The following is a 26,158-nucleotide window of genomic DNA, read 5'->3' as shown; positions in this document are numbered from 1 at the left end:
ATCACGTACTTTGAACTCCGCAAGACGCTCCGATCGAATAGAGTTTGCCGCCGTACCAAACTGACAATCTCAAAACGCCATTAGACCGGTAGTCCTCTACGGACACGAGACCTGCTTTCAATGGAAACAGTCTATAAACAGCTATGGATTGTTCGCTGTTTGTGAAATTTGTTTCGTTCCAAGCAATGCAAGAGTCACTGAAGAAGAATATGGAACCTCGAAAATCATTACACCAGCGGATGTCAGTGAAGTGAAGATGACGATTGCCGGCAGCAATGTTCGATACGTCCGAGTGTTTGACTTGCCACCGGATTTGCCAGATAATGAACTGAAACAGTGTCTTGCGGAGTATGGGAAGTGGATCGTGGTTCGGGAGAAATTCGCCAAACTTAGGACTGGACCACATGTACAAGTAAGAGGCGTGTACATCGATGTGAAAAGTGAAATTCCATCATCGTTGAAATGTCAAATTGAAAGGAAACGTTCTATCAAAATATACGAGACAATGCTTTTGTGTCGAACGAAAGGTCATCGAAGGATACGTGTCCACAAAGGAAATCTGGAAAGAAGGCAATGAATGTGCAAGACGGACAACGGAAAACATACCCGGTGTGTTATTGATTCGGACAAACAACAGCGGAAGCAATGCGGAACAACGTGTTGAAGTGGCTGAGGAAGATGTGGTTGAACGGACACCGATCCAACTGAACGAACGCAAACATTTGAAATTCCAATTCTATGGTGGAGCGTGAGAAGCTAGCGGAAACAATGGAATTTAAAAATAATACAGATCGAGTCTGGTTTGTGAAGAAGGGATAATGGGCCATAAATACAACAACAAAATGAAAAAGGACGAGGAGTTGAAAAGCAGCAAGTCGACGAGTCAGCGACGGGATCGTTTAGTTACGGTAGGATCGATAAACCGATCCCCATCAAAGAAGACTTCTAGAAATGCATCTGAAACTTCTTCAGAATAATTTGTTCAAATTATGTATTGCTTTTGGCTCCGTAGAGTTTTTAATTAAACAATTGAGCCAAATAAATAAACGAACTGGTAAAAATAGGCATCAGAAAGGACGTCTTTCTACGTTTCCTGTGAAATTATAAAGTTCTATTTGGAACTGATGATAGTGAACGTATATATTTGAAATTCCTTGGGAGGAATTCCACGTATTATTATGCCTCTCTTATGAATTTAAATAAAACCATTATCCATATTTAGAATTCGCAGACTGCGAACCTTTTCAGCGAATGCAACCATTGAATAGTTTTACTTGAATAGGCTTTACGACCCTCCCCATGGCCTCTCAGAGTAAGGGGCCTGTCTAGGACGTGGTGGGGTTTGGCAGTGCCTGTTAAACCTTCACAAAAACTGCATGTGTCCGCAAGCAGGCCCCATCAAAGCGACTGTGTGTGCCCAAAGCGCACAGGAGCCCAGTGAGCGCCAATTGGCATTGAAGTTTCCTCCGTCGGTAGTAGAAAGGAGTGCTGCTTCAGCACAGAGCGAGTGATCTGCTTGCGTTGAAGCAGGAGTGTCATAGTGACCAGTATTCGCTTGACGAAGGTACAGTGGCGACATTTACATGAAATAATGTGCGTGATTCAAAAGTAAACAAAAACTTGCACGAAAATCTCCAATTTGAATTGGTTTTTTGAAGAAAATAACTAAAGTATCCAGTTTTTATTAGGTTGAATGTTTAGTGTCTGGAAATGCAGATTCTGAGGTGCAAACTTGTATCTGGATTCAAAAGTTACTCAACGAGTGCAACGAATCTTCGCCTTGAGCAGAACTTTTTTGGCTAAAATTTGATTAAAAAATACTGAATGAAAACTTGAAAGAAAGTGTGATTCATTGGGTAAAATATAAACCCTGAATATTGTTCTAACAAATAATGTGATTGTTGCTTGATTTTAAGTGATAAACAACTGTACTCAAATGTTTTTCAAGGTAAAATGGATTCGTGTGAGAAAACGGTGAAAGAGCTACGGACGCATCAATGAGTGTATCGACTTCGCTAAACCAAACAGAACCATTTGCATTGTACCGGGATGCCAACAACGATACGGAAGAGGATACGCTTTTCATGCATTTCCCAAAAAGATGAAACGAGAAGGTGGAAAATTTGGGTACGGAAACCGGACTCCAGTTTGAGTCAACCATATCTTCTAGAGTTTGCAGTTCAATTTCAGTATGTCAAACTTTTAATCTCGGTAAGTTTTCGTGTACAGGGTTTTAAGCATGTGTTTCAAATATCTTTTAATTTAGGTTCGAAGCGTAACAGGCTGGATGATATTGAGAACTAGCGCTAAACCGGATATGAATCTTCCAACAACAGATCTCAAAAAGCAGAACTTCGGCAGATCGAGCTGAACGGGCTTCAGCGAGGACGCTGGAACTGATTCACATGCCTCATGTATCCGAGTTGATGTACCGGCACCCAAGATGGCAGATGCAGCAGCACAAGTCAGCAAAAGCGATTGGGATAAACTTTTCATTTCTCGTCGAGAAGCGTGGTATTCACAAAAACCGATTCTGAGCCTCTCTCTTGGACCGATTCAAAATGCTGAACACAATCACAGAAGCAATTGTCAAACTTCCAGAATATAAAAGAGAATTCACCTAATGTTCCACTAGATGACGAGGTGCTATTTTTTTATGAAAATGAAAGCTAATTTGACTTTCGTTTGCCTGGCATCCTTGTTCAACTTGTACTACCAAACATTATCAGCATCGTTCTATCGAATTATTCCGTTTGTTAGAGTGCGTGGAGCCACTAGTGCCGTGGCCAACTAAGCAGCAAATTAAAGCGAACATGCCACATACTTCCGACCTGAATATGACGATGTTGTTTCTATACTGATTGCACGGAAATTGCTATTAAGAAACCCAAATCACATAAATAATGCATACTGCACTATAGGAAAGTACTTGATATCCGTTACACCAGGTGGTACAATTTCTTGTGAGTGCTGATATGGAGGGAAGCTCAGATAAGCAAATAGTCGTACAAGAGAAGCTACAGAAGTTCAATATCGGAGAGCCGTTATGACCGACAAAGGTTTCAGCAATACGTAACTGAAACGAAGCATACCGACATTCTTTGTGGCAAGCTGGTATTACATACCCGGTCTCCGCCCACTCATATCAAACGGCGAAGGTGCGATGCCTGACTGCTGTAGGTAGTGCCTTTATCTTCTACATCATTAGGCAGAAGGGTTATGATGTGAAAAATGAGGACAAAGACACTTTTACCACGTTTTCACGTTGTCACTTTTGTGGATATCTGTGCTGGGAACTGGAGGAAGATCTGCTTTTTTTTTCGGTGTAGTGCAATCGAGTTGGAGCACAGATGTGGATTCAATGGTGACAAACTCGGCGAGTTGTTATCACAGACATTTTCTTGCTTACACTTTTGTGTGAGATTGTCCTCCCCGAAAATTAGCATAACTTGGTAGGGTACAAAGCTGATGATGTGCTGAATTTTCTAATTCTTTCAGTTTTGGTCCAATTTTCGGCATGAAAATACGAAACTCTAGAGGAATCTTGAATGTGCTGAAAATGTTTCCAAATACCACGTTACATAAGGATGGTTTGAAGATATGATTTGATGATTTCATAACAAATACCTAAAAACCCAATACCCGAATGACAATCAGCCTAATAAAATGTATCCGATCTAAATGTAGCAATTACCCGGATGCAGCATTTACCCGAATTGAGGATTGAAACGATTCATATGGAAAAAGGATACCAAGAGTTGAAATGATTCCATTTCTCATTCTTTCATCGAGGTGTAGAGAGAGGCCTTATAAATACATACTAAAAATTGAGTTATTTGGGGTCATCCGTTCCAGTGAAATGCCATCAACAACGATATACAACTTTTCAAAGGGACTTCAAAAAGCGTAGACGGTCGCGTGATCCATTCCCGAGTTGTAGAAAATAGCTCAATAATATCAAATAATGATATAATAGCAAAATGAGATATGGACATGATTGATATGAGAGATAAAAGATCAGAAAAATGATTCATTTATTATTATGCAATGTTCAGGAAACTGTGTTCTTTACAAGAAATAGTCTACTCTATTGCCCGATTACGATTAAACGAGTGTTTTCAGGGCAAAACAATACATATATTCGACCACTCTCGAAGGTTTTTTGAATAATGCTCGAATAATGTTTTTTTTTTATCTAAAAATCAATCGACTTCAATACAGCTCAATAGTTGAGCAGTTTCAAAAATTTAAACAAAAAACTATGTCCAAAAGTTCAAAGGGGGGGGGGGGGGTATTGTAGTGGTGTACTGTATAAGAAAAAAAAACAACAGAGATCATATCGATCCTCGGATTTGTTGAATAATGTTTTGGAAATCCTCACCGGAAGTTCCTCCAGGAATTCCTCCGGAAGTTCCTCCGAAAGATCCTCCAGGAATTCCTCCGGAAGTTCCTCCAGGAATTCCTCCGGAAGTTCCTCCGGAAGTTCCTCCAGGAATTCCTCCGGAAGTTCCTCCGGAAGTTCCTCCAGGAATTCCTCCGGAAGTTCCTCCAGGAATTCCTCCGGAAGTTCCTCCAGGAATTCCTCCGGAAGTTCCTCCAGGAATTCCTCCGGAAGTTCCTCCAGGAATTCCTCCGGAAGTTCCTCCAGGAATTCCTCCGGTTCCTCCAGGAATTCCTCCGGAAGTTCCTCCAGGAATTCCTCCGGAAGTTCCTCCAGGAATTCCTCCGGAAGTTCCTCCAGGAATTCCTCCGGAAGTTCCTCCAGGAATTCCTCCGGAAGTTCCTCCAGGAATTCCTCCGAAGTTCCTCCAGGAATTCCTCCGGAAGTTCCTCCAGGAATTCCTCCGGAAGTTCCTCCAGGAATTCCACCGGAAGTTCCTCCAGGAATTCCTCCGGAAGTTCCTCCAGGAATTCCTCCGGAAGTTCCTCCAGGAATTCCTCCGGAAGTTCCTCCAGGAATTCCTCCGGAAGTTCCTCCAGGAATTCCTCCGGAAGTTCCTCCAGGAATTCCTCCGGAAGTTCCTCCAGGAATTCCTCCGGAAGTTCCTCCAGGAATTCCTCCGGAAGTTCCTCCAGGAATTCCTCCGGAAGTTCCTCCAGGAATTCCTCCGGAAGTTCCTCCAGGAATTCCTCCGGAAGTTCCTCCAGGAATTCCTCCGGAAGTTCCTCCAGAAATTCCTCCGGAAGTTCCTCCAGGAATTCCTCCGGAAGTTCCTCCAGGAATTCCTCCGGAAGTTCCTCCAGGAATTCCTCCGGAAGTTCCTCCAGAAATTCCTCCGGAAGTTCCTCCAGGAATTCCTCCGGAAGTTTCTCCAGGAATTCCTCCGGAAGTTCCTCTGGAAGTTCCTCCAGGAATTCCTCCGGAAGTTCCTCCAGGAATTCCTCCGGAAGTTCCTCCGGAAGTTCCTCCGGAAGTTCCTCCAGGAATTCCTCCGGAAGTTCCTCCAGGAATTCCTCCGGAAGTTCCTCCGGAAGTTCCTCCAGGAATTCCTCCGGAAGTTCCTCCAGGAATTCCTCCGGAAGTTCCTCCAGGAATTCCTCCGGAAGTTCCTCCAGGAATTCCTCCGGAAGTTCCTCCAGGAATTCCTCCGGAAGTTCCTCCAGGAATTCCTCCGGAAGTTCCTCCAGGAATTCCTCCGGAAGTTCCTCCAGGAATTCCTCCGGAAGTTCCTCCAGGAATTCCTCCGGAAGTTCCTCCAGGAATTCCTCCGGAAGTTCCTCCAGGAATTCCTCCGGAAGTTCCTCCAGGAATTCCACTGGAAGTTTCTCCAGGAATTCCACTGGAAGTTCCTCCAGGAATTCCTCCGGAAGTTCCTCCAGGAATTCCTCCGGAAGTTCCTCCAGGAATTCCTCCGCAAGTTCCTCCAGACATTCCACCGGAAGCTCCTCCAGGAACCCCCCCGGAAGCTCTTTCAGGAATTCCTCCGGACGTTCCTCCAGGCATTCCCCCGGAAGTTCCTCCAGGAATTCCTCCCGAAGTTCTTCCAGGAATTCCTCCGGAAGTTCCTCCAGGAATTCCTCCGGAAGTTCCTCCAGGAATTCCTCCGGAAGTTCCTCCAGGAATTCCTCCGGAAGTTCCTCCAGGAATTCCTCCGGAAGTTCCTCCAGGAATTCCTCCGGAAGTTCCTCCAGGAATTCCTCCGGAAGTTCCTCCAGGAATTCCTCCGGAAGTTCCTCCAGGAATTCCTCCGGAAGTTCCTCCAGGAATTCCTCCGGAAGTTCCTCCAGGAATTCCTCCGTAACTTCCTCCAGGAATTCCTCCGGAAGTTCCTCCAGGAATTCCTCCGGAAGTTCCTCCAGGAATTCCTCCGGAAGTTCCTCCAGGAATTCCTCCGGAAGTTCCTCCAGGAATTCCTCCGGAAGTTCCTCCAGGAATTCCTCGGAAGTTCCTCCAGGAATTCCTCCGGAAGTTCCTCCAGGAATTCCTCCGGAAGTTCCTCCAGGAATTCCTCCGGAAGTTCCTCCAGGAATTCCTCCGGAAGTTCCTCCAGGAATTCCTCCGGAAGTTCCTCCAGGAATTCCTCCGAAGTTCCTCCAGGAATTCCTCCCGAAGTTCCTCCAGGAAATCCCCCCGAAGGTCCTCCAGGAACTCCCCCGGAAGTTCCTCCAGGAATTCCTCCGGAAGTTCCTCCAGGAATTCCTCCGGAAGTTCCTCCAGGAATTCCTCCGGAAGTTCCTCCAGGAATTCCTCCGGAAGTTCCTCCAGGAATTCCTCCGGAAGTTCCTCCAGGAATTCCTCCGGAAGTTCCTCCAGGAATTCCTCCGGAAGTTCCTCCAGGAATTCCTCCGGAAGTTCCTCCAGGAATTCCTCCGGAAGTTCCTCCAGGAATTCCTCCGGAAGTTCCTCCAGGAATTCCTCCGGAAGTTCCTCCAGGAATTCCTCCGGAAGTTCCTCCAGGAATTCCTCCGGAAGTTCCTCCAGGAATTCCTCCGGAAGTTCCTCCAGGAATTCCTCCGGAAGTTCCTCCAGGAATTCCTCCGGAAGTTCCTCCAGGAATTCCTCCGGAAGTTCCTCCAGGAATTCCTCCGGAAGTTCCTCCAGGAATTCCTCCGGAAGTTCCTCCAGGAATTCCTCCGGAAGTTCCTCCAGGAATTCCTCCGGAAGTTCCTCCAGGAATTCCTCCGGAAGTTCCTCCAGGAATTCCTCCAGAAGTTCCTCCAGGAATTCCGTTCCTCCAGGAATTCCTCCGGAAGTTCCTCCAGGAATTCCTCCGGAAGTTCCTCCAGGAATTCCTCCGGAAGTTCCTCCAGGAATTCCTCCGGAAGTTCCTCCAGGAATTCCTCCGGAAGTTCCTCCAGGAATTCCTCCGGAAGTTCCTCCAGGAATTCCTCCGGAAGTTCCTCCAGGAATTCCTCCGGAAGTTCCTCCAGGAATTCCTCCGGAAGTTCCTCCAGGAATTCCTCCGGAAGTTCCTCCAGGAATTCCTCCGGAAGTTCCTCCAGGAATTCCTCCGGAAGTTCCTCCAGGAATTCCTCCGGAAGTTCCTCCAGGAATTTCTCCGGAAGTTCCTCCAGGAATTCCTCCAGAAGTTCCTCCAGGAATTCCTCCGGAAGTTCCTCCAGGAATTCCTCCGGAAGTTCCTCCAGGAATTCCTCCGGAAGTTCCTCCAGGAATTCCTCCGGAAGTTCCTCCAGGAATTCCTCCGGAAGTTCCTCCAGGAATTCCTCCGGAAGTTCCTCCAGGAATTCCTCCGGAAGTTCCTCCAGGAATTCCTCCGGAAGTTCCTCCAGGAATTCCTCCGGAAGTTCCTCCAGGAATTCCTCCGGAAGTTCCTCCAGGAATTCCTCCGGAAGTTCCTCCAGGAATTCCTCCGGAAGTTCCTCCAGGAGATCCTCCGAAGTTCCTCCAGGAATTCCTCCGGAAGTTCCTCCAGGAATTCCTCCGGAAGTTCCTCCAGGAATTCCGTTGGAAGTTCCTCCAGGAATTCCTCCGGAAGTTCCTCCAGGAATTCCTCCGGAAGTTCCTCCAGGAATTCCTCCTGAAGTTCCTCCAGGAATTCCTCCGGAAGTTCCTCCAGGAATTCCTCCGGAAGTTCCTCCAGGAATTCCTCCGGAAGTTCCTCCAGGAATTCCTCCGGAAGTTCCTCCAGGAATTCCTCCGGAAGTTCCTCCAGGAATTCCTCCGGAAGTTCCTCCAGGAATTCCTCCGGAAGTTCCTCCAGGAATTCCTCCGGAAGTTCCTCCAGGAATTCCTCCGGAAGTTCCTCCAGGAATTCCTCCGGAAGTTCCTCCAGGAATTCCTCCGGAAGTTCCTCCAGGAATTCCTCCGGAAGTTCCTCCAGGAATTCCTCCGAAGTTCCTCCAGGAATTCCTCCGGAAGTTCCTCCAGGAATTCCTCCGGAAGTTCCTCCAGGAATTCCTCCGGAAGTTCCTCCAGGAATTCCTCCGGAAGTTCCTCCAGGAATTCCTCCGGAAGTTCCTCCAGGAATTCCTCCGGAAGTTCCTCCAGGAATTCCTCCGGAAGTTCCTCCAGGAATTCCTCCGGAAGTTCCTCCAGGAATTCCTCCGGAAGTTCCTCCAGGAATTCCTCCGGAAGTTCCTCCAGGAATTCCTCCGGAAGTTCCTCCAGGAATTCCTCCGGAAGTTCCTCCGGAAGTTTCTCCAGGAATTCCTCCGGAAGTTCCTCCAGGAATTCCTCCGGAAGTTCCTCCAGGAATTCCTCCGGAAGTTCCTCCAGGAATTCCTCCGGAAGTTCCTCCAGGAATTCCTACGACAGTTCCTCCAGGAATTCCTCCGGAAGTTCCTCCAGGAATTCCTCCGGAAGTTCCTCCAGGAATTCCTCCGGAAGTTCCTCCAGGAATTCCTCCGGAAGTTCCTCCAGGAATTCCTCCGGAAGTTCCTCCAGGAATTCCTCCGGAAGTTCCTCCAGGAATTCCTCCGGAAGTTCCTCCAGGAATTCCTCCGGAAGTTCCTCCAGGAATTCCTCCGGAAGTTCCTCCAGGAATTCCTCCGGAAGTTCCTTCAGGAATTCCTCCGGAAGTTCCTCCAGAAATTCCTCCGGAAGTTCCTCCAGGAATTCCTCGGGAAGTTCCTTCAAATTCCTAAAGAGTTCGTTATGGATTTTCCTTGTTCGTTATGGAATGACTCTGGATATATCTTATTATACCTTTTTTGAATTTCCGAAGAATTTCCAAAGGAATCTTCCAATTTATCTCCAGAATAACAGTTTGTTGCGAAAGATTTCCCGGGCTTGATAGCGGTGTCTTCCATTACAAACAGCTTTATTTTATCATCTATCTATAATCAATAAACGTAGGTATGCATAAATTTACAAGCTAGTTTCACTTCATTTCACTTATTGCATGCTCCAGTCCAATCAAATATTTTTAGATCACCAGTGTTGCCAGTTTCAAACAACTTATCAAACTCCTCTCAACAAGATTGTTCAGGAATTCTCTTAAGCAGACATACGGAAATTGTTTCAGGAAAACCTTCTAAAATTCTTGAAGGAGAATTCTTTTCATATTTTTTTTTTATAATTTCCTTTGTGAATTGCCTGCAGAAATCGAATTAGGAACTCCTTTATTTTTTTCAGGATATTCTCAAACAAAAGTTTCCTATAATTCCTCAATAAAAATCCCTTCCGAAACTTGAGAAAGAAATTCTTGAAATTCTTTTGTAATTTCACTTAGGAGTTTTTTCAGAAATACATTCAGAAAATCTTTTAGGAAATTTTTTTCTTAAGGATACCTAGGGGAATGACGGCTTTGGCAGGTTTTGTTCTATTATTGGCAGGGGTTTTTTTATGACTGACTAGGCTCAAATTTGCATATCAAAGAATATTGTGGCCAAATTTCATAAAATTTGGTCGACAAAAACCCCCCTGCCAATAATAGAACAAAACCTGCCAAAGCCGTCTTCCCCTAATACATTCTTCAATAAATTTCAGGAATAAATATCTTCAAACCAAATTCATATCTGGAATGATTCCAGCAGGAATTTCGTATGGTTTTACTAAAAAAAGGAAGTTCCAAAGTACAGAAATTCATCCTGAATTTTTTTTCAATTATTCCCTACGCCCAATGCTCCAGAAATTCATCCACAAATTAACTCGGAAAATCCTCCAGGTATGTCTCCTAAAATTTCTTCAAAGATTTTTTTGTAAAATGATTCAAGAATTCTTTGAAGGTGTCTTCAATAATTTTCTTGAAAGTTTAAAAAAAAACCTTTAAAAATACAGCCGATATTCCTACTGATATTTCTTCTGGGATTCTTTTGAAAATGTCTCCACGAACTCCTTCGGAAATCACCAGCAGAATCCCCAAAAATCCTCGAACTTTAAGAAATGTCTCCCTTCAATACCCATGGAAACTTCTGCATGAATTTTTCCGAAAATTTCAACCAGAATTATCTGTAAGTTACTCCTCCCTCAAAATTTACCCAAAAATTCACCTACAAAACCCTCTAGGATTTTAACCGGAATATTCGTAAGAAATTACCCCGAGAATTCAACCGGGAATCCTCGGGAAACCTTCCGAAAATTCTCCCAAAAATACCATTAGTGGTTTACACAGAAATTACTTTAGGATTTTTTCCAGAAATATCTCCAAAAACCCCTTTATATTTTGGCTATTTTTTTAAAATTGCTCCGGACATTTGTTTTTAATTACCTCAGAATTTCCTATTTGTATTGTCCGGAATACTCCACCAGAAACTCTTACGGGACATTCTTCCTTCAGGGGCAGTGTCTTTGACAGGAAATTGGTCTTAGGGGAGGGGTGGGGGATTTCTGAATTTTATTTGACGAACTATAGTTAATCTCTTGGATGTCGAATAAAAATGATGAATATGTATGTATTATGAGTACTATTCAACGGCGCAGCCAGAATTTTTGTTAACTTGAGGGTCCAAACAAAATTTGTCTTCAACAAATTTTGACTCTGGGGAGGGTTGTATGTCCAAAACCCTCTCGAGGCTACGCCACTGTTCAGGAGGTATTCACGATGGAAGTTTTGTGGTAAATTCCATGTAGCAATTCGCGGAGGTATTCTTGAAGAAATTGCTGGAAAATTCGTGACGGAATTGGTGATTAGAATCCGTGAAGGAATTTCTGAAAAGAAACATTCTAGATGGAATTTCAGATGTAATTTCGGTTGGATTTTCCAATGGCATTGGCAATGACATTACTCAATTAAAGTGAGAATAGTCGTATTCTTCCATTTGCGTGCCATGGTCACCTGACATGAGATTCGACTCACTTTACATCACTCTACTCGTAGAATAAGCTTAATTCTCTCATATAATAATCCTGGAAGATTTGTTGAAGAAATTCTAGACAAAATACGCAAACAGAGAGAGAGAAATAAGAATTTAAAAGGAGCATTCCTTAAGTTCCTGAAGAACAATTCGTGGGAATTGTTCTTCAGGAACAAGGGAATGCCCTTTAAATTCTTATTTCTCTCTCTGTGCTAAAGATCAAATTTCATTTATTGAACGGCTACTCAGTCTTGCACTTATTACGAGTTTTTATTTACCGGGTAAATAAAAAACTCGATATAATAAGTGAAAGACTGAGTAGCCGTTCAATAAATGAAATTAAAACGTACCGTCGATTCATAATCAGTAAAAGATTAAAGTTCACGTAGATTTTAAAGCCTATATTTCTTATGCTTTCCCAAGCATACACAGTATAAAAATGTTACAGCCTATATAATGTAACAAAAAGGCTCCGTTCGATTCGACACATTGTTAGAGATACTTAGCTGGGGACTTTCATCTGCCCTTGTCGTGACCTCAGGGTCGTTTTTCTAATTGCTCTTAGGAGAAATTGGAGGGGTATTGGCGGGCGGACTTCCCTTATAATACTTTCAAAGCGGAACACCGAAAAACAAGATTTTAATACGGATTATTCTCGAAATGAAGGTTAACCAATAGTGTAGTTTAGATTAACATTATATATTCATAGTATTTTCGGCATTGTTATAGCCATTCAAGTAATAGAGGAGGGGGGGATAAAGGAAGCACCATTAACATACCGCATTTCTCCTTTGGATGCACTGATGGTTGGAGACCGCCGGTGCGGCTCTGGCTCGTCTTTGATCGTGTCTAGGGCGAAGTTCCATGTTCGCGATGCTGCTCGGCGGATAGTGCCTTGGGATGTGCCTGGGTGAGGCCTGCCAACGGTGGTGGATGCTTTGGGCTTCAGCTGGGCCTGGGCGAGGCACGCCAGCGATGAGGAGGTTTCCGACTTCGGCTGGGCCTGGGCGAGGCACGCCAGCGATGGTGTAGGTTTTCGGCTTCGGCTGGGCCTTGACGAGGCACGCCAGCGATGGTGGATGGTTTTCAGCTTCGGCTGGGCCTGGGCGAGGCACGCCAGCGATGGTGTAGGTTTTCGGCTTCGGCTGGGCCTGGGCGAGGCACGCCAGCGATGGTGTAGGTTTTTGCTTCGACTGGGCTTCGGAGAGGCACTCCAACGATGGTGGATGCTTTTGCTTCGGCTGGGCCTTGACAAGGCACGCCAGCGATAGTGGACGCTTTTTCCACGAGAACCTTCGCACGGCGCCACTGCCGTAATTACAAAATGGTGGCTAGCTCGTCGTGGCGGACTGCCAAAATCACTCCCCTATTCCGGATACAACAAATTCTCGGCTTCTACACGGCACTACACTGCACACGCGACCAAAGTCACCCTTTTGGGTTTATGAGGCAGAAAATTTACACTGTGAAGGATACGAAAATTAAAATTATTTTACGGACTTTAACTTTTTGTCCCAAGTATCTTTCACCTACTGAGCCCCGATGCCTGGCGGCAAAAGGTTTTTATTCCTATTCCTTTTTTCCCTCGGCAACGACCGCGTGTCGACGAACAGACGCAAAACGTCAGATGTCATCGTGACGGAATAACGACGAGTGTGCGTTCACGGATTGTAGAGGTGCTCAAAGGATAGAGGAGGGTTTATTCTTATTTCGGTCTTAGGTATTGGGTTTGTATTGGAAGTTCAATAATTCTTTTATGTGTGATTTTCCATTATATTCATAATTTCTTAGGCGGTAAGTTGAGCTACCATAATTCAATAGTAATATAAAGTTGGAATAACATGTAGAGGTTTAATGTGACCGTTTTGGCCGGTAACAACATGTTTTAATCACTTTTTAAAATCACAGGTCGTCGTTAGTATGGAGCTTGCATTCAATATTGCGCACAAGAAAAAGTTGGATGTAAAATTAGAGGCTATTGAACACAAAAATAAGCGTTTAAATATTTCCATAGCGTGTAATTTTCAGATTTTTTTACTGTGTGCTGCATAATTGTATACAGATAATTGTCATAGGAACTGAGAATGTGAATCTCTGACAGGAGCCTGATGAAATTGAACTCCTCCATAAAATGCCATAAAAAATGGCAAACCCATGCAAACTACTGCTTTAATAGTCCTTCAATCACCATAGGCGCGGGTAGTGGAAAACATTTCGTTAAAGTAAAAAAAAACATTATCAGCGTGATAAAAAATATCCGGCAGCGTGGTAAATTTTCATACGGCGGCGTATCAATTCCTTTTTGACGGGGGCGGCAGCGCAAGAAAATCGTTGGGTCTAGTTCTAGTTCTTACTACTAATGCCAAAATATAAATGACCCAATTACGTCAAATGGTTTCGATTGGTTTCGAAAAACCGTTGATTTGAAAAATCTAATGCATGATTGCATTAAGATCTTGTACTCTCTGGTTGGGTTTAGAAACATATTTCCATTTGATTGAAAAATGCTGCTTTTCTTCGAAAGTGCAGGATTCCTTGGCTGCTTGCTCGGTGGTATATGAAAGTGCAGAAAGTGTTGATAAATATTGTGTCGTGTATCTCCTGTACTGGCGGACAATGGGAGAATGAATGTACGCAATACTTAATTTCCGTGATCCCGTTTTTCATGAGACTCATGAGCGGTCGCACACATATGTTGCCTGGATTGGGACAATAATGGAACAAATATTTACCATTGTCTATTCATAAGTTCTGAGAATGGCAGAATAACAATTTTTGGGAAATAGCGGTTGTCCAAAGCAGCTTATTAATTATGGCCTATATGGCAGCTCAATGGAGCGCTTGGCAACTGAATGAAGTCTGTCATCCATTTCCCACTATATGCAATCATCCGACACATGACACGGAAGCCAATTCGATCACACTCATTCAATCCGCATGCTAATTCCAAACGGCAATAATCCAATCCCGTCGGAGCGGCCAACCTCCGACCGAACAGCAACAGCAACGGTTGCATGCGGTATTAAAATTATGATATAATTGAAATAGACTCGGCCAGAACCACCGAATAAATAAATTGGATCACAGTTATGGTGATAATGGCTTGAGAGCATCGCAAATGTCAGTAACGAATAACCTTTTTTGAGTATGCTTGCAGCAGCACTTCATGAGTTAACTTTTGAGAATCTGTATAGCGTAAGGGATTTGTAAAAAATCTGACAATTATTGCATAAAATCTTGGCATTTACAATTCTGTAAGATTTTTATACTTTTTTTTTACGAAATTTTATATGCCAAATTATTATACAGTTTTTGTAAGGTTCTTATGCAGAACTGTATTAAAATCTGCCATCCGCTTGTTGTGGTATCGTGTACTTGGGCTAATTGCTGACCATGAAAACCGAAACGATAACGATCGATACTAAACTGACGATCTATAATTCTCTACGGACACGATACCTCTATAGTGCTTTTGGAAGGCCAAAGAGCACTTGGGCTATTCGAATGGTGGAATGGTACAGAAAGAAGACGGAGAATCACAAATTGCATCAGTTGTGGAACAGTGGAACCGTCCATAGTTCACACCGCGACAACTGCAGTGGGCTGGGTATGTAACCGGATCGTTAGACAGACACTCGGTGAAAATGATTGTCGATATCGATTCAACGGACACAAGACGGCGAGGTGCATATCAAGCAAGGTGGATCGATCGAGAGGAAGGCAATCTGCTGACCCTCCGTAAAATCTATGTTTAGCGGAGTCGGAGTGCTGCCATGAACCTATAAGACAAACTCCGATGCACGAAAGCTGCAGCAAATTTTCAATTTGTTATTTTCAAACTGCTTCCATTTCCCTTGCAGGACAACGATCCGGTGGAATCATGATAGTTCATTCATCAACAAACGAGTGCACTTACCCAGGAAGGAAGCAAAATTAAATTAAATCGCATTGTTGGATACGTACTGAGTACGTTTAAAGGAAACGAAGACGAAGCAGAGAAATCTATTGGGTAACATATGCAAAGCACGAAAATAATTCAAATTGAACTGGAATCACTATGATAAGCTTTTTAGCTTTTCTAACTCATTTTTGCTTTGTAGCTGATCGAATAATCATGCGGAATATCAGCAGCTTTTCAGACAGTAAACGAACATAGTTTTTGTCTCGGGGAAATGTTCCGATCTCCATCTCACTGAACATATATTCATCTCAACGCGAAACAAAGAAATACGGCACCAAATTCGTCGCTTCTTCTTGTAAACATGAGAAAAATAATAAACAAATTTAAGGAAAAAATCTTACCATTGCTTTGTTTTAAATGAGATGAACATCGGTGCTATGAGATGAAATCCTGGAGCAGTTTCCCTACTTGTTGTAAACGCTTTACCAAATGAATGGAAAAATAGTGATATCTAGTAGGCTATTTCGATAGTGAAGTGCTATGCCGGAACTGAAGTTTTCCGTTAATTATAAAAGTATGAACTAAAAATTTAAAATATTTTGCAATTTGAAGATCTGAAAAATGTTTAAATTCTAAAATTAAAAACAATAAAAAAAACAAGAGCTAAAAATGAAAACTTGAAAAAAATAATGATTATAAAATTATATTTTCATAATTGAAACATTGTGCTGTTCAATAGATGGTCTGCCTTTCTCCCTTTCACCCTCTATCGTTTCTTTTTCGCGCCCTAGCGAACGGCTTTCAATCTGATGATTTTCAATTATCTTTCGATTATCTACTCCTTCATACTTTAAGTAGAACTGACTGATAAAGCCGATAAACAAATCATTCATAAAAAAAATATAATTTGAAAAATTTTAATCCAGTTTCTACGGAAATTCCTTTGGAGATTCCTTCAGGAGTTCTTTCCGAAATTCTTCCACGAGTTCCTTCGGAAATTCCTTTAAAAATATCTCCGGAAATTCCTTCAAGAGTTACTCTGAAAAGTCTACCAAAAGTTCCTTCAGAAATTCCTCCTAGAGTTCCTTTGGAAATTTCTCTAGGAGTTTCATAGGATATTCCTCTTGGAGTTCATTTGGAATTTACTCCAAAATCTGCTTCAAAAATACCTTCTGCAATTATTCTAGAAGTTTCTCCGAAGGTTCTTTTGGAAATTTCTCCACAAGTTCCTCCTGGTATTCCTCCAGTTTCATAGGATATTCCTCTTGGAGTTCATTTGCAATTTACTCCAAAGTCTGCTTCAAAATACCTTCAGCAATTACTCTAGAAGTTTCTCCGGAGGTTCTTTTGGACATTAATTCGCAAGTTCCTCCATGAATTCCTCCACAAGTTTCTCCAGAAATTCCTCCGCAAATTGCTCCAGGAAATCGTCAGCAAATTCCTCAAGGAATTTCAAAGGAGTTCATCTATTAATTCCAAGAGATACTTAACTCAGGAATTCCTCCGCAAGTTCATCCAGCAATTCATTCGAAAGCTCCTTCAGGAACGCCTATAATATTTTTTTCGGAAGTTCCTCCAGGAATTGCTCCGGAAGATTCTGCAGGAATTCCTCCGAAAGTTCCTCCAGGAATTCCTAAGGAAGATCCTCCAGAAGTTCCTCCACGAGTTCCTCCGGAAGTTCCTCCAGGTATTCCTCCGGTAGTTCCTCCACGAATTCCTCCGGTAGTTCCTACACGAAATCCTCCGGAAATTCCTCCAAGTAATCTTCCACAAGTTCCTCAAAGTATTGCTCCGAGAGTTCCTCCCGAAGTTCCTCCTGGAATTCCTCCGGAGTTCTTCATGGAATTCCCCTGGAAGTTCCTCAAGGAAGTCCCTCGGAAGTTCCTCGAGGAATTACCCCGAAAGTTCCTCGAGGAATTCTACCGGAAGTTCCTCCAGGTATTCCTCCGGTAGTTGGTCCAGGAATTCCTCCGGAAGTTCCTACACGAATTCCTCCAAGTATTCCTTCAGAAGTTCCTCCAGGCATTTCTCCGGAAGTTCCTCCAAGTACTCCTCCAGATATTCCTCTGGAATTTCCTCCAGGAATTCCTCCGGAAGTTCCTCAAAGAATACCTCTGGAAGTTCCTCAAGGAATTCCTCCGGAAGTTCCTCAAAGAATTTCTCCGGAAGTTTCTCAAGGAATTCTCCCGGAAGTTCCTCAAGGAATTCCTCTGGATGTTCCTCCAGGAATTCCTCTGGAAGTTCCTCCAGGAATTCCTCTCGATGCTCCTCATGGAATTCTTCCGGAAGTTCCTCACGGAATTCCTCGGGAAAATTCCTAAGGAATGCCACAGGAAGTTCCTCAAAGAATTCTTATGGAAGATTCTCAAGGAATTTCTCCGGAATTTCCACCAGCAATTCCTCCAGATGTTCCACCAGGAATTCCTCCAGAAGTTCCACCAGGAATTCTTCCGGAAGTTCCACCAGCAATTCCTCCGGAAGTTCCTTCAGGAATCCCTCCGGAAGTTCATCCTGGAATTCCTCCGGAAGTTCCACCAGGAATTCCTCCAGAAGTTCCACCAGGAATTCCTCCGGAAGTTCTACCAGGAATTCCTCCGGAAGTTCCACCAGCAATTCCTCCGGAAGTTCCATCAGGAATCCCTCCGGAAGTTCCTTCAGAAATCCCTCCGGAAGTTTATCCAGGAATTCCTCCGGAAGTTCCTCCAGGAATTCCTCCGGAAGTTCGTCCAGGGATTTCTCCGGAAGTTCCACCAGGAATTCCTCCGGAAGTTCCATCAGGAATTCCTCCAGAGTTCCACCAGGAATTCCTCCGGAAGTTCCACCAGGATTTCCTCCGGACGTTCCACCAGGAATCCTCTCGGAAGTTCCATAAGCAATTCCTCCGGAAGTTTCTCCAGGAATTCCTCCGGAAGCTCCACTCATAATTCCTCCGGAAGTTAAACCCAGAATTCCTCTGGAAGTTCCACCAATAATTCCTGCGGAAGCTCTACCAAAAATTCCTCTGGAAGTTTCACAAGGAATTCCTCTGGAAGTTTCTCCGAAGGAACTTCCGGTGTATTTCCTTGAGGATTTTACGAAATTACGAAATTACGAATTCCTGGAAAAACTTTTGTTGGAGGAGCTTTTGGAGGAGGTTTTGGATGAATTCCTGGAGGAACTTTCGGAGGACTTCCTTGAGGAACTTCCGGAGGAATTCCTGGAGTAACTTCCGGAGGAATTCCTGGAAGAACTTCCGGAGGAATTCCTGGAGGAACTTCTGGAGGAATTTCTGGCGGAACTTCCTGAGGAATTCCTGGAGGAACTTCCTGAGGAATTCCTGGAGGAACTTCCGGAGAAATTCCTGGAGGAACTTCCGTAGGAATTCCTGGAGGAACTTCCGGAGGAATTCCTGGAGGAACTTCCGTAGGAATTCCTGTAAGAACTTCCGTAGGAATTCCTGGAGGAACTTCCGGAGGAATTCCTAGAGGAACTTCCGGAGGAATTTCTGGAGGAACTTCCGGAGGAATTCCTGGAGGAACTTCCGGAGGAATTTCTGGAGGAACTTCCGGAGGAATTCCTGGAGGAACTTCCGGAGGAATTCCTGGAGGAACTTCCGGAGGAATTCCTGGAGGAACTTCCGGAGGAATTCCTGGAGGAACTTCCGGAGGAATTCCTGGAGGAACTTCCGGAGGAATTCCTGGAGGAACTTCCGGAGGAATTCCTGGAGGAACTTCCGGAGGAATTCCTGGAGGAACTTCCGGAGGAATTCCTGGAGGAACTTCGGAGGAATTCCTGGAGGAACTTCCGGAGGAATTCCTGGAGGAACTTCGGAGGAACTGGAGGAATTCCTGGAGGAACTTCCGGAGGAATTCCTGGAGGAACTTCCGGAGGAATTCCTGGAGGAACTTCCGGAGGAATTCCTGGAGGAACTTCCGGAGGAATTCCTGGAGGAACTTCCGGAGGAATTCCTGGAGGAACTTCCGGAGGAATTCCTGGAGGAACTTCCGGAGGAATTCCTGGAGGAACTTCGGAGGAATTCCTGGAGGAACTTCCGGAGGAATTCCTGGAGGAACTTCCGGAGGAATTCCTGGAGGAACTTCCGGAGGAATTCCTGGAGGAACTTCGGAGGAATTCCTGGAGGAACTTCCGGAGGAATTCCTGGAGGAACTTCCGGAGGAATTCCTGGAGGAACTTCCGGAGGAATTCCTGGAGGAACTTCCGGAGGAATTCCTGGAGGAACTTCCGGAGGAATTCCTGGAGGAACTTCCGGAGGAATTCCTGGAGGAACTTCCGGAGGAATTCCTGGAGGAACTTCGGAGGAATTCCTGGAGGAACTTCGGAGGAATTCCTGGAGGAACTTCGGAGGAACTTCCTGGAGGAACTTCCGGAGGAACTTCCGGGAGGAACTTCCGGAGGAACTTCCTGGAGGAACTTCCGGAGGAATTCTTGGAGGAACTTGGGGAGGAATGCCTGGAGGAACTTCCGTGGGAATTCCGGGAGGAACTTCTGGAGGAATTCCTGGAGGAACTTCCGGGGGAATTCCTGGAGGAACTTCCGGAGGAATTCCTGGAGAAACTTCCGGAGGAATTCCTGGAGGAACTTCCGGAGGAATTCCTGGAGGAACTTCCGGAGGAATTCCTGGAGGAACTTCGGAGGAATTCCTGGAGGAACTTCCGGAGGAATTCCTGGTGGAACTTCGGAGGAATTCCTGGAGGAACTTCCGGAGGAATTCCTGGAGGAACTTCCGGAGGAATTCCTGGAGGAACTTCCGGAGGAATTCCTGGAGGAACTTCGGAGGAATTCCTGGAGGAACTTCGGAGGAATTCCTGGAGGAACTTCGGAGGAGTTCCTGGAGGAACTTCCGGAGGAATTCCTGGAGGAACTTCCGAGGAATTCCTGGAGGAACTTCCGGAGGAATTTCTGGAGGAACTTCCGGAGGGTTCCTGGAGGGACTTCCGGAGGAATTCCTGGGGGGATTCCTGGAGGAACTTCCGGAGGAATCCCTGGAGGAACTTCCGGAGGAATTCCTGGAGGAACTTCCGGAGGAATTCCTGGAGGAACTTCCGGAGGAATTCCTGGAGAAACTTCCGGAGGAATTCCTGGAGGAACTTCCGGAGGAATTCCTGGAGGAACTTCCGGAGGAATTGCTGGAGGAACTTCCGGAGGAATTCCTGGAGGAACTTCCGGAGGAATTCCTGGAGGAACTTCCGGAGGAATTCCTGGAGGAACTTCGGAGGAATTCCTGGAGGAACTTCCGGAGGAATTCCTGGAGGAACTTCCGGAGGAATTCCTGGAGGAACTTCCGGAGGAATTCCTGGAGGAACTTCCGGAGGAATTCCTGGAGGAACTTCCGGAGGAATTCCTGGAGGAACTTCCAGAGGAATTCCTGGAGGAACTTCCGGAGGAATTCCTGGAGGAACTTCCGGAGGAATTCCTGGAGGAACTTCCGGAGGAATTCCTGGAGGAACTTCCGGAGGAATTCCTGGAGGAACTTTCGTGGAAACTGTCGTGGAAGAATTTCGTAGGAGTTGCCGGAAGAATTCCAGAAGAAGCTTCCGAATTTATTTCTGGATGAGCTTCCGAAGGAATTGCCGGAGGAACTTCCGGAGGAATTCCTGGAGGAACTCCCGGAGAAATTCCCCGAGGAATTTCCTGAGGAATACCTGAAGGAAGTTCCTGATGAATTCCTGGAGGAATTTCCTGAGGATTAACGGCAGGAATTGCTAAAGGAACATCCGAAGAAATTCTTGGAGGAGCTTCTGGAGCAATTCCTGGAGGAACTTCTGGAGGAATTCTTGGAGGAGCTTCTGAAGGAATTCCTGGAGGAGCTTCCGAAGGAATTCTGGAGTTACTTCCGGGGGAATTCCTGAAGGATATTATGAAGGAATTGGAGGATATTCCGGAGGAATTGCTTGAAGAATTTTCAGAGGAATTTCTGGGAGAGTTTCCAATGGAATTCGTGGAGGTATTTGCAAAGAAGTATCTGGAGGAATTTCCAGACAAACTTCCCGACGATTTCCTAGAGGAATTTTAGTCATTGAATATTTGGGCACATTTTACAAATTGATAAATTCTGATGAAGTATTTTAGGAAAATCTTCTAAATAAATTTTTGGAGGAATTTCCTAAGTAATTTCCGGAGGACTTCCTGAAAAAACTTTCGAGTAAATTCCCCCGCCTGCTTTGCCGATAACCAACAAGGTGACGCCGCCACGTCACCGCCGATAAAATATAATACATGAATAACATTAAAATATATAGTGAATTAAATGAATTGAATGAAATATATATATCTTTAAAACAATTAAAATTTAACTTTAAAATTGAATATTAATAATTATAAATTCAAAATGATTGACTAAAAAATATTTATAAAAAAATATTAAAATGTTTTAAATAAAAGTTCAAGTTTTTGTGCATACAATAAAATTCGATTTGAATAAATAAAATTCGAATCTGTTGCATCTGAAAATGTATTTTCGAACATGAAAGAAAACTATCCGAATATCCCTAACCCCGCTGCCGAAGGCGGGATTCATCCTGACCTGTTTTAACGTCGTTTTTCAGTTACATCGCAAATATTACGTCGCAAATGAATTACACGGCTTTAATTTGAAAAAGAATTATCAAGTACGTCAACTTTTGGTTACGTCAACATAATGTAATATAACATTATATTTACGACGGCGATGATGTGCATCAAATCTGATGTGATATTATTTTTTATTTTTTACTGTGATAGCTGAACTACTTCTATGCACAGAAGAAACTCAGACCCTTGTTTGAATAAATAAAAAATATGTGCTAATAATTTAAATAAGGGACACAACGCATTTAATTTGTTCTGTGTTAAATTGAGTTTTGGCTAAGGCACTATATGGCTCTTGATGAATCCATTATTTTCGTCGAATGTCAAACAGCATCATTACCGAGTGTAAAACACATGTGGTACGTATTAGTACATACAGTAAAAAAAAATGGTAATATCACATCAGATTTGATGCACATCATCGCCTGGGTCGTAAATCAGATGTGATATTACATCTATTTTGTAACGAAAAGTGACGATAGAATTTCCTCCAAAATCAAGCGCTGTAAGAAATTTGTGACGTAATATGTTCGACTTGTTTTGTCTTTACAAAACGACGTAATAAGAGGCAAATGAAACCGCGCTTTCGGCAGCTGGTTAGGTGTTCAGGAATTTTTTCATGCTTCTAAAATATATTTAATATATTTAATATATATAAAATAATTTATATGTAATTGATTCTCATTTCAACTAACATGATTTTGAAACAACGAGTTTTTGTACTAACAATATTACAAATTTTTCGTTTAGGATTTCATGATTTTATATTCTTAGATTTTCAGTTAGTGTTTAAGGATTTGTGAAATTTTAAAGACTTGTGAGCCGATAACAATATTGTCCGCAGTGGTGTGATAGAACATTTCCAGTCGGCGGTGGCGACGTGATGGCGTGGCATCGATTACAATCAGAAGCGGCGCTGTGGGTCGGCGTGGACTTTTAGACTTTTGTTTGTCAACTTTATTATACTGCACTTTACCAAACATTCGTGGAAATTTCTTAGAAACCTCCGAAAAGTACGGATTTTTTCCCGGAAATCTTCAAAACTCCTTCGAAATTCCTCTGCAAATTCCTGCTTGAACTCTTCCAGGACATCCACCGGAAATTTCTCCAAGAGTTCATTTAATTTTTTCGGAAGTATTTCTAGGAGTCAAGACAGAAACTACCACTGAGTTCCTCAGAAAATTGCTTAATTGTTCAGGATTCTCTCCAGACATTGCTCCAGAAGTTTCTTCAAAACCCTACAGAAGTTCCTCCAAAAAATCACCCAAGAGTTCTTCCAGGACTTCCTCTGGAAATTTCACAAAGAGATCCTCTGAACTTTACGGAAATACCCAAGAGTTTCTTAGCAATCAACTCGAAAGTTCCTTTGGAAATTACTCCAGAAGTACCTCAAATTTTCTACAGTAGAAATTCTCCAGGACAGAGTCCAAGAGTTTTTAATTCTTCGGAAATATTTCAGAAGTCCTCCGGAAATTCCTTCGAAGTAGCTTCGTAAATTCCTCCAGGAGTTTACGACTTTCTATAGTTCCTCAAGGAATTCGTCCAGGAGATCCTGCGGAAATTCTTCGCATATTCCTTCTAAAACATCCATGAATTCCTTCAGAAGTTGCTTTAAGTATTGCTCCAGAGCTTCCCTAGGAATTCCTCCAAAAGTTTCTTGGGAAAATCCTCCAAAAGTTCCTCAAATCATTCGTCCAGGAGTTCAACCGGCAATTCTTCCCAAAGCTCCGGAAATTCCTTCAAAGTTCCTCAGAATTTCCTCTCAAAATTCTCCAGAAATTCTTTCGAAAATTCTTCCGCAAGTTTCTTTTGAAATTTCTCCAGAAATTCCGCTCTAAATTCCGTAAGCAGCTTTTTTTTAATTCTCCGAAGTTCCTCCGAAAATTCCCCAGTCTCTTCGGAAATTCCACCATGAGTTCTTTTGAAATTCCTCCGGAGTCCCTCAGAAAATTCCTTCAAGACTTGGCAATTCCTTCAAAAGATTTAAAATAAAAATCATTTAGGAGTTCAACAGAAATTCTTCCAGGATATCATAAAAGAAATATCTCTGGGAGTTCTTTCAAAAGTTGTGCAGAAGTTCTTCTGAAAATTTCTCAGAACTTACTCCAAGAAATTCTCTAAAAGTCCCTTCAGAGCGTTCTATGGAGTTTCTCAAAATATTCTTTCAAGAGCTCCTGCGCAAATCAATCCTTCTTGGAGTTACTCAAAAAATCTTCCAGAAGTTCCACAGATTCCTGCAGGAGTTTCTCAAGGAATTTCTCCAGAAGCTCCTTACGAAACTCTTCCAGGAGCTCCTTGAGAAATTCCTTCTGGAATTGATGCAGAAATTCCTCCAGAATATCGTCCAGGAGATCCTTAAAGAATTTTCCCAAGAGTTCGTGCAAAAATTATTCAAGAAGACCCTCAGGAAGATCATCCAGGAGTTTCTCCAAGACGTCCTCTGGAAGCTCCTCCAGCAGTTCCTTTGAAAATTAACCAAAAAGATCTTCCGAATTTTCCGGTTTTCCTTCAGAAGTTTTAATTTTCAAAAGTTCTTCGGAAATACCTCCAGAAGCTCCCTGGAATTTTTTCCAGAGTACCTTCACAAATTCTTTCAGAAGTTTTGATTTTGGAAATTCTTCCTGGAGTTCTTCAAGTATTGTCCAAGAATTTCTTTAAAAGGCTCTCAAGGAAAATTAAACTTCCTTTAACCCTTTATAAGGCAGACGAATCTAAACAATAAATTAACAAGAACAACAAGAAACACAATGTTAACATGGTATTAAACTCAAATGTGTTTGTTATACATTAAACAGTTCAGAAATATTGAAAAATTTGTGGCAATATAGTTGCCACTGCCGCCAAGCAGTAAAACATTGAGTGGCAATATAGTTGCCTACTGCCCGGCAAGGAAAAACAGGCAAAAACAAAATATAATTTTTTTTAAATTTGGTTTTACGTTGAACCAGTCAAATCAAGGTACGTTACATTTTTGGTGAAGAGTCCTAATCAGAAAACGCATTATAAGTGAAAAAAAATTCGCTTTTTCTCCCAAGGGGACCCTTGGGAAAAAACACAATTTCGTCAAAATCCAAAACCAAATATACAGAAAAGCAAAGCTTTTTCACGCTAATCACATAGTAATCTAACACAGGGATTCAAAATGATTGATACCAACGGAAAAAATATATCTTTGTCGTTTTTTAACGAATTATAACTGAAAATCCTTCTTCCACTCGAAACTTACGATCTGTTCGTCAAAAACTGTTCTCAAATTGACATTTCAATTTTTTTATGCTCAGATTCATCTGGGGTGTTACTAGGAAGCAAATAAAGTCACTACATGTGAAATAATAAGTAGAGCTCTTGTTAATAAATAGAAAAACATATTTTTTTGTTGGTGGCAATATAGTTGCCACTGCCTTATAAAGGTTAAATATCCTCCACAAGCTCCTCTAGAACTTTTCCAGGAAATTCTTTTAAAAGTTTCTTTTGAAAATCCTTCAAGAGATTATCCAAAAATACTCCAGAAATTTCTTTGGAGATTCCTCCTTCGAAAATTACTCCAGAAGATCCTTCAGAAAATTTTGAAATTTATCCATAAGCCCTTCTGAAAATTCTCTAGAAGTTCCTTCGAAATTAAGACGCTTCTTATAGAAAACCCGCCGGGAGTTTCTCCGGAGAAACCTTTGGAAGCATTTTCTGGAAACTCCTTGAGGAGAAGGTTCAGGGAAGTTTTCATTTCTGGAGCAATTTCTGGATCTCCTGGAAGAAATTGTGATGGAACTCTTGGAAGAATCTCTGGAGAATCCCCTTTAGAATTTTATGGAAGAATTTATGAGCTAACTCAGAAGGAATTCCTGGAAGAACTCTTGAAGAAATTTCTGCAGGAGTTCCTTTAAATATTCCTTCTGTTTCTTCGGATTTTCCGGGATCCTCCTAACCTAATTCCTCCAAGAAATCCTCATGAGTTAGCTGAAAATTGAATCAAAAAATTCTTGAGGAACTCCTGGATGGATTCATGAAGATAGTTTCGAAAATTTTCCGAAGGAGCTCCTGGAAGATTTTATTGAGGAACTTTCTGGGAAACTTCTGGGAATTTTGGAGAATTTCTTGAGTAATTTTGTAGAAATTTCAGGCGAATTTCTGAAGATCTTTCGAACCAACTCGTGAATATTTTTTGAGGAACACCAGGAGAAATGTCTGCGGAATTTTCAAAGAAACTTCTGGATGAATTTTTGGAAGAACTCTTTCTGAAATTCGAGAGATCCTAAAGGAATTTTCGAAGGAACTCCTGAGGTATTCTGAGAAACTCCTGGAAGAATTTCTGGAGGATCGCCTGGAGAAATTTTCCAAGAACTTTTGGAAGAATTTTCGGAGGAAGTTCTGAAGAGACTTTGAGAGAAAATCCCGAAGGTATTCCTGGGGAGCTTTTGGAAGGTTTTCAAAAAATTGAGAAATTTCCTGGAAAAGTTCGACAGGTACTTAGCACATGCACTGAACGAAGTACATCAG

At 43.0% G+C, this 26,158-nt stretch overlaps 1 pseudogene; it reads left to right on the top strand.

Moving 5' to 3' along the window:
* Nucleotides 1-818: 818 nt before the first annotated feature.
* Nucleotides 819-26,158, top strand: part of LOC134206885 (sporozoite surface protein 2-like) — a 78,745-nt pseudogene continuing 53,405 nt past the window's right edge.

This window comes from Armigeres subalbatus, chromosome 1 (genome assembly GCF_024139115.2).
Source record: "Armigeres subalbatus isolate Guangzhou_Male chromosome 1, GZ_Asu_2, whole genome shotgun sequence".
NCBI lineage: Eukaryota > Metazoa > Arthropoda > Insecta > Diptera > Culicidae > Armigeres > Armigeres subalbatus.
This window is presented reverse-complemented; position numbering and strand designations above follow the sequence as displayed.